At 42.1% G+C, this 7,841-nt stretch overlaps 2 long non-coding RNA genes across 2 annotated transcripts; one reads left to right on the top strand and one right to left on the bottom strand.

Moving 5' to 3' along the window:
• Nucleotides 1–415: 415 nt before the first annotated feature.
• LOC144588706 (uncharacterized) lies at nt 416–5,173 on the top strand. Its single transcript, XR_013544383.1, has 2 exons — nt 416–1,408; nt 1,557–5,173. It is a non-coding gene; the product is annotated as an uncharacterized LOC144588706 (long non-coding RNA).
• LOC144588707 (uncharacterized) lies at nt 4,178–7,764 on the bottom strand. The gene is made up of 2 exons (XR_013544384.1): nt 7,490–7,764; nt 4,178–5,198 (listed from the first exon to the last, which is right to left on the bottom strand). It is a non-coding gene; the product is annotated as an uncharacterized LOC144588707 (long non-coding RNA).
• Between the last annotated feature and the right edge of the window lie 77 nt (nt 7,765–7,841).

The following is a 7,841-nucleotide window of genomic DNA, read 5'->3' as shown; positions in this document are numbered from 1 at the left end:
AAGGCCGCGCACGCGCAGTGGCTTCTTCGTGTGAGGGGGCAGCGCGCGGGTTTCTTCCCTCACATCGCTTGCTTCCTCACAGAAAGGAGCCGCCGTTGTTCCCCTTTGTCTCCCTCCCTTCGCTTTCTTTCTGATATAATTTTTTTTCAGTCTTCCCTTGAAATGGGTGGAGGGAAAAAGGAAAGAGAGGAGGTGGGGGGGGGCCGCAAAATAGACTCTTATTTATGTGTTTTCCTCAGCCGGAGGAAGCTTCCAACTCCAATGGCGGCCAGGACCGGGGCTGCGGTGACGTCAACGCCTCTGCGGCGCGGGGCATGCCGGGAGAGGAAGGAGGGGGGGAACCCAACACACAGGAACGGAGTTATCGTCCGCGCAAGGGGGAAGGAGGAAGCGAGGGTTTAGGCGCTGCGCATGCGTAGTGCGGTCCGGAGCGATGGCAGCCGTTAAGGTGGGGGCGGGGCAGCTTTTTTCAGTCCGTCATTTTCTAAGTTCCCGCCCAATTCGCTTTCTTTTGGGAAGGATGATTGACAGACGAGAGGAGAAGGCGTGTCTTAATGCAGATTCCCAGCCAATGAGAAGGAGGGACAAAGCTAAGAAAAAAAAGGGGAAGGCGGAGGTGTTTATGAGGGAAACGGTTTACGGACGAAAGATCAGCTGCTTTATTTTTCACCCTTACACTCCAGGAATAGATTCATGAATACAGTATATGAATCTTTTTCTTTCTCATTTTATTTTTTCTAGCGTTGTTCCTGTGTCTCTTCACAATTGGGTTTCAGACAGAAGTTCAACAGGTGTGCCACAGAAATGTGAATTTCTGCGTAGGCTGTGCAGTTTGTGAGCTTGTCATGAGAACGAAAATATGAGGGTTTTTTTAATTGGCTTAAAATAACAGGTGGGGTTGGGCTCGAACATGTGCCCCTTCCTATAGAATGGCATCATATGTTCTTTTAGGTTCAGAACGGTGGCAGGGTTGTTCCCATTTGTTTATTCAATTTGTATCCCACTCCCGTTGGTGTCACAGCACTACTCTGGCCGGGTAAGAGCTCATAAAACAGAAATAAAAACAGAAAAAAATAAATGGCAATAACTCTTAAAATAATAACAATCAGGCAGGACTCCCGAAGGAGAAACGATCCACGTTCCTGCTTCGGGTTCTTCATTTCCCCTAGGTTGCTCTCCTGAACAGCATCTGCAAACGTGTGCACCTGAGAGAACTTCTCGTTCCTCCGGTGAAGTCCACTCTGGGACACCAACTCCGTTATCTTTCTAAATCGGCCAACCTTCGTGTGATGCTTGTAGGCCCGTGGTTGTCTCGGCTTTTGCAGACGAACGCAGCAAGTCCGACCGCCACACAGGCATGACAGGAACAGAAGGAGAGCCTGGGCTCTGCATGGACATTAACTGACAGGTCAATTGAAAGCACTCTGCGGTGTTCCGGTCCTCAGACTCAGGCTGCTGAGAGTGACCTCACCTTGGCCGTAGAACAGATGTGCGATGAAACACAAAGAAGGCCACGATACTCAACCGTGAACTGCACTTTCTCTTGTCCTTGGCAGGAAAAAGGAGAGATGGAAGTCCTCAGGAATCTCCACTTTGGGATTCGAACCCGAGCTGGGAGGGAGACTAGAGACAGCTTGCCATGTTCCACCGACCTTTCTGGATCCGGTCGTTCCTTGAGTTTTCAGGGTGGCTCAAATGAATGAAGAAGCTCTGCATCCACGTGAACAATCTCATTGAAAGAATGACACCCAGCCGCCGTCCCCGGTCCGGGCGGCAATGTCCAGTGGAGGCCGTATTTCCCACTGGTGTGCAACTGGAACAGCCTCATTTATGTGAGGATGCCATAAATTGACAGTGCAGCACCTCTCAAACCTGAAATCTGATGCTGAAGTCAGCAAACAGTATTTGAGGAATTATAAGGAGTATGTAGGGTTTTAGTAAAAAGTATTATCTACAGGAAATACATTTATTTAAATGCTTCAAAATGTCAAGGTGTTGCACAGCTCAAATAATGGTCAAAGAACAATAGATGAGTACACTTCAATATAGTGTGAGAAAATCGGATAGGTTATGTGGTACTTCTCCAGTCTGTTACAGGTGGTGCTTTATCTGCATGAGAAAGAAGAATTATTTTGCTATGCAGAAACTCGTGAGAGCTGATGGAAGGAGTTGAAAGAAGTTTTGTTAATGTGGCTTCAGAGAAACCATTTTTACAATGGTTTATACATGTTTACAAAACATTTATACACTTTTTAGTGTACCTTTAAAACAACAAAAATGTGTCATTTGTTAGCATTCAGAGTTTACTTGAAGTTTGTATCTTGGTGTAATTTTTGGTGCAGTTGCAAAACATGTTGCTGCAGTTAATGTTGAAAGAAGCTGATATTAATTCTGTTACTTTGACAAATATTTTTGCATTTGAGACTTGTGTAGTTGTAGAGTGGAATATTTCATTAAGACTTGCATTAATACAACATGGCCTATTCATTTTTTAACTTGTGGTTATATTTGAATGGTGGTCAGGAAAATTGACAAATGGTGGTCAGGGAAATGAAAAAAAAAATTTCAGTGGCATCCGTGCCTTAGGGGGGTTCCTCAAACACTGTATTTAAAAATACAAAATTTCTCATTATAGCTTGATAAAATGTAATCATGATTGTAAAGGCTAAAACCAGTGTCAAGTGCATGAACTGAGAAATCACACCAGAGGAAGTAGCTTGTAGTCCATGAGAGCTTATTCTAAATTAAATTCTTTTGTCTCTAAAGTGCTGCAAGTGATTGCAGTAACTGAGCAAACTGAAGTCATTCTTCAGTTAATGAAAGAAAACTGGGGGCATGCTACTGCCAAGTGAGTTCTACTTGTGAGATATTTCAAAGCCATGGTATGACTATAAAATGCAGTGATGATACAATATGGTGATAATATGCAGTCCCAGCTTAAAAACATTGCCATATGTTGTACTACTTTTAAAAAATATCTTCAAAGGTAGCAGTATATACAAATATTGCAGTACAGTAGTCTGAAAAGACTGTGGATCAGTGCAGCCAGAAATAGATTCTGATGCATCCACAACCACACATGCATGGTACCCTACATAGTGTTAGAAAATGGTACATGTGACACGACAGCAAACCTTAAAGGTTCTCTAAAACAAAAGATTCAGGAAACCTCTGAAGAAAATTCAAGAACACTTATCAGGTAGTAAATTTAAATGATACTGCCCAAAATATCTGGTTCTGCTAATGGCAAGGACCAAATTAGGACTGCACATACATAACTGGGATTAAGCCTCTGAACCCCATATGACATATTTTTGAATAAACAGTGTTGGACTGCTTTGCACAACACCCCATATCTCTTGTGCTGCACCCAACCTTTGAATGGTCAATTTCAAAACACCTGTTACAGATAGTGAACAATTTGTCCAGAAATACACTCAATGCCCAGAGATTGTTCTGATGCTTCCCAAAGAACCAGCCTGACAAGCCATGCTGTGACATGCCACACAGGATTTGGTGAGGGTTACGCATAGATGCACCAAACCCCGTTTGACAGCTCAAAGCCCTATTGCCTGTCAGACATGACTCAGTTTTTAATGAGCAGTGAAAATTTACCCTATTTGGTTATGTATTAATTTATTTTTATTGCGTTTTAATACTGTTGCTGATGTAGTTGTTAGCTGCCCAGAGTTGCCTGGTTGCCAGATGGCGTGGGATATAAATTCAATAAATAAATAATAAATAAATTGCAACTGGAAAATGAAAGCAGTTCGTAACTCAGGAGTGAGTTTCAGTAACGAAGGGAGATGCTAATGGTGCTTCAGCCAAGGCCACAGGTGATTGTTCTCAATGTCCACCAGTCAGTATGCAACAAATCTTGTTACACTTCTTTGGGCTGCAAGAAACTCTCCGTCCTGTAGTGATCTCACTGCACTGTACAATATGCGCTGTTCTGTAAAAGTGTGATGTGTGAATTTCAGGAAGCTCAGAATGGTGTGAAGCTTGAGCTTCAGGTATTTCAAAGTTTCTAATGGGACAAGTCAAAGAGTTGCAGGCTTGCTATCTTCCTACAGATGACTCATAAAATATTCGTGTTGGAAAAGTCTCAAGGCCCTGAAGTTTGAAGATGCTGGACAAAAGGCATTTGCTTTCCCACAGACAACTGTTTTACTTTTAAGGTATCAACATCTCGAACCAGGGAGTTTTGAAATCTGTTTAGTGTTTTGGGGAGCTCAGGCTGGATCAAATATTGCTTCATTTGAAGGCACATGCTTCTGCTTATTTAATTGGGAAATACTGTACATTGGTTGGACAGTTCAGTGATTTAGGCAACTGGCTGCTTTGTTGGTCAGATGTTTCTTTACTGTGCCTTTCAAGAGAAAAGCCAGCCTATGTAGCCTTGGGGAAGCTACAAATTCCCTGGGTGCTCTCAGAGTGGTCGCATAGACCAGATGGGTGGGATACAAATCAAATCAAATCAATCAATCAATCAATCAATCAATAAATAAATAAATAAATAAATAGAAGAAGGATATGATAAACCACTTCTGAGCACTTGGTACCTAGAAGGAAGGGATTAGGAAAGCAAAAGCTGAGAATGAACTGAGGTTATCAAGAGAAACTACTGTAAAAGCAAGAACAGCAACAAAAAACATTCCATAGCATTCCTAAGTACATAGCCAAAGACAGAAAAGAAATAGTCACTCTGTACGTACTTTCAAAACAATGCAGCGATAACTAAAAGCCAGCATGGATTTTTGAAGAATAGATCCTGCCGGATGAATCTTATTTCATTTTTGATTGGGTAACATTCCTGGTAGATGATGGAAATGCTGTAGACATAATATATCTTGTCTTCAGCAAAGCCTTTGACAAAGTGCCCTGTGATATTCTGATTAGCACGCTAACTAGGTGTGGGATGGATAGCACAAGTGTCAGATGGATGCACAATTGGTTAGAGAACCATACTCAGGGAGTGCTTATCAATGGCTCCTTCTCAAAATGGGGGGGGGGGGGGGAAGAGAAGTAATAAGGCAACAAGGCTCAGTCCTGGATCTTCACATATAACATTTTTATTAATGACTTATATGAGAGGGTACAGGGAATATACACTGGAGGATACAAAATTGGATGGAAGATTAATACACTGAAATGGAGAAACAAAATGCAAAAAGATCTTGACAGGCTTGAGCACTGACCTAAAAAAAAAAAAAAACAGAATGAAATTTAACAGTGATAAGTGCAAAATTCTAAACCTGTTACAAAATGGGGGATACTTGGCTCAGTAATACTATGAGTGAGGAGAATCTTGGAATAATTGTACATCACAAGCTGAATATGAGTGAACAGCGTGATGCAGCTGCAAAAAAGGCAATTGCCATTTTAGGCTGCATTAATAGAGGTATAGGCTCCAAATCGCAGACATTTCCCTCTATTCAGTACTGATTAACTCTCATCTTGAGTACTGTGTCCAGTACTTTAAGAAGCATGCAGAGAAACCAGAACAGGTTCAGACGGGGACAACAAGGATGATCAGGGAAACCAAGGCCTGCAAGGAAAGACTGAAAGAACTGGGCAAGTTTCGCCTTGAGAAAAGAAAACTGATGGGAAACATGACAAATACTTGAAAGGTAGTCATACAGAGGAGGGGCAGGATCTGTTTTCAGTCGTTCCAGACAGCAGGACATGTAATAATGGGCTTAAGTTATAGGAAGCCAGATTTAGACTGAATATCTGGAAAAACCTCTTACCTGTTAGAGCAGTACGACAATGAAACCAATTACCTTGGGAGGTGGTGAGCGATTTTCCACTAGAGGCATTCAAGGGAAAGTTAAACAGCCATCTGTCTGATCTGCTTTGATTGTATTCCTGCACTGAGCAGAGGGTTGGACTCAATGACCTTATAGGCCCTTTCAACTCCACGATTCCATGAATCTCAGTCACTATTTTGCATCTGATTCTGTCCATTCATTGGATCACAGTTAGTATATGCCACTGGAGTCCAAGGCTAAGATCATAAATACGATGAAATTCTTGATTGTTATGCAACACGAGAAAGAAAATTAACAGGAAAAATGAGAATAATTCAAAATGTGAAATTGTAGGAGGGTTTTGTGAATAATATGGCTGGCAAAAAGACAGTTGGGCACTTTTTGTTTAGTTGTTAAGTCATGACCCCATGGACCAGAGCACGCCAGGCCCTCCTGTCTTCCACTGCTTCCCGGAGTTGGGTGAAATTCATATTGGTAGCTTTGGTGACACTGTCCAGCCATCTCGTCCTCTGTCGTCCTCCTCTTTGTGGACCCCAACATCAGGGTCTTTCCGGGGAGTCATCTCTTCTCATGAGATGGCCAAAGTATTGGAGCCTCAGGATCTGAGCACTCAGGGTTGATTTCCTTCAGAATGGATAGGTTTGTTCTGTTTGCAGTCCAGGGGACTCAAGGGTCTCCTCCAGCATCATAATTCAAAAGTTGGGCTCTAGAGCCAATGAAACCTGAATGCTCTTTAGAAGCATAAATGACTAAAGTGAAGCTACCTTGGATTTATCATAAGAAGACAAGACTCACTGGAAAAGACAATAATGCCAGAAAATGTAGGGGATAGCAGAAAAGGAGAATGTCTGAATCTAGGGTGGATTGATTCAAGAATAGAAACCATGGCCTTGAAGTTTGCAAGATTTGAGAAAGGCTGTTAATGATACAAACTTTTGGAGGGCACTGATCAATAAGTTTTCTATAAAGTGGAAGAGAGTCCATCCATCCATCCCACCAACTTAATGACAACCCAATAATCTGGGTGGTGTACAAAGAAAACAGAAAATCACAATAAACAGTACCATTTTGTCCAGTTCTGGGCACCTCAATTCAAAAAGGATGTTGACAACCTGGAACGTGTCGAGAGGAGAGCGACTAAAATGGTTAAAGGTCTGGAAGCAATGTCCTACGAGGAGGAGTTGGGAATGTTTAGCCTTACGAAAAGAAGGTTGAGAGGGGACATGTTAGCCATGTTTAAATATTTGAAAGAAAGAGATGTTGAAGAGGATACAGGTTTGTTTTCCAGGAACTCCAGAGACTAGGACATGGAACAATGGTTTCAAACTACAGGAAAAGAGATTCCATCTGAACATTAGAAAGAACTTCCTGACGGTCAGAGCTGTCCAGCAGTGGAATAGGCTGTCTCGAAGGGTGGTGGGGTCTCCTCCTTTGGTGGTTTTTAAGGAGAAGATGGATGGCTATATGTTGGGAATACTTTGATGGATGTTCCTGCATGGCAGAGGGTTGGACTGGATGGCCTCAGTGGTCTCTTTCAACTCTATGACTCTCTAGTGATACTGATTTCATAACACAAAATATGCATGTAAATATCAAATCAAAGGGGGAGGGGAACCACAGAAAACATATAACAATAGTCCAATGTAGGTCTACAACTATTCTCTCAATTGAAGAATGTTTTTAAATGCCTCTTTGTAAAGCATATAAAAACAACTTACCTACTCCATGGTGAAGATATAGCAAATGGACCAAAATAGTCTAAAGTGGCCTGTTTTCATGGCTAGGTGAAGAAATGAAGCTGTTTCTCTTTGCTTCTAGTCTGATTACTTTAACCCAAGGATGCAGAGCCGATCTTCAACTCTGCCTGATGTGATGGGAATTCACCTTCCATTATCACCAGTCAGCATGTCCAATGGTCAGGAATTCTGGGAATTAGAGTCCCACAACATCTGTGAGGCTTCACGTTTCCCTCGTACTCAAATATCAGTCCCACAATGACTTGTTTGGGGTCCATAAATCAAGTAAAAAGTGGCTTGCAGCTTTAAATGGTTGATGAGAAACACAGAGTAG

Source organism: Pogona vitticeps, chromosome 4 (genome assembly GCF_051106095.1).
Source record: "Pogona vitticeps strain Pit_001003342236 chromosome 4, PviZW2.1, whole genome shotgun sequence".
In the NCBI taxonomy this organism is placed as follows: Eukaryota; Metazoa; Chordata; class Lepidosauria; order Squamata; family Agamidae; genus Pogona; species Pogona vitticeps.
This window is presented reverse-complemented; position numbering and strand designations above follow the sequence as displayed.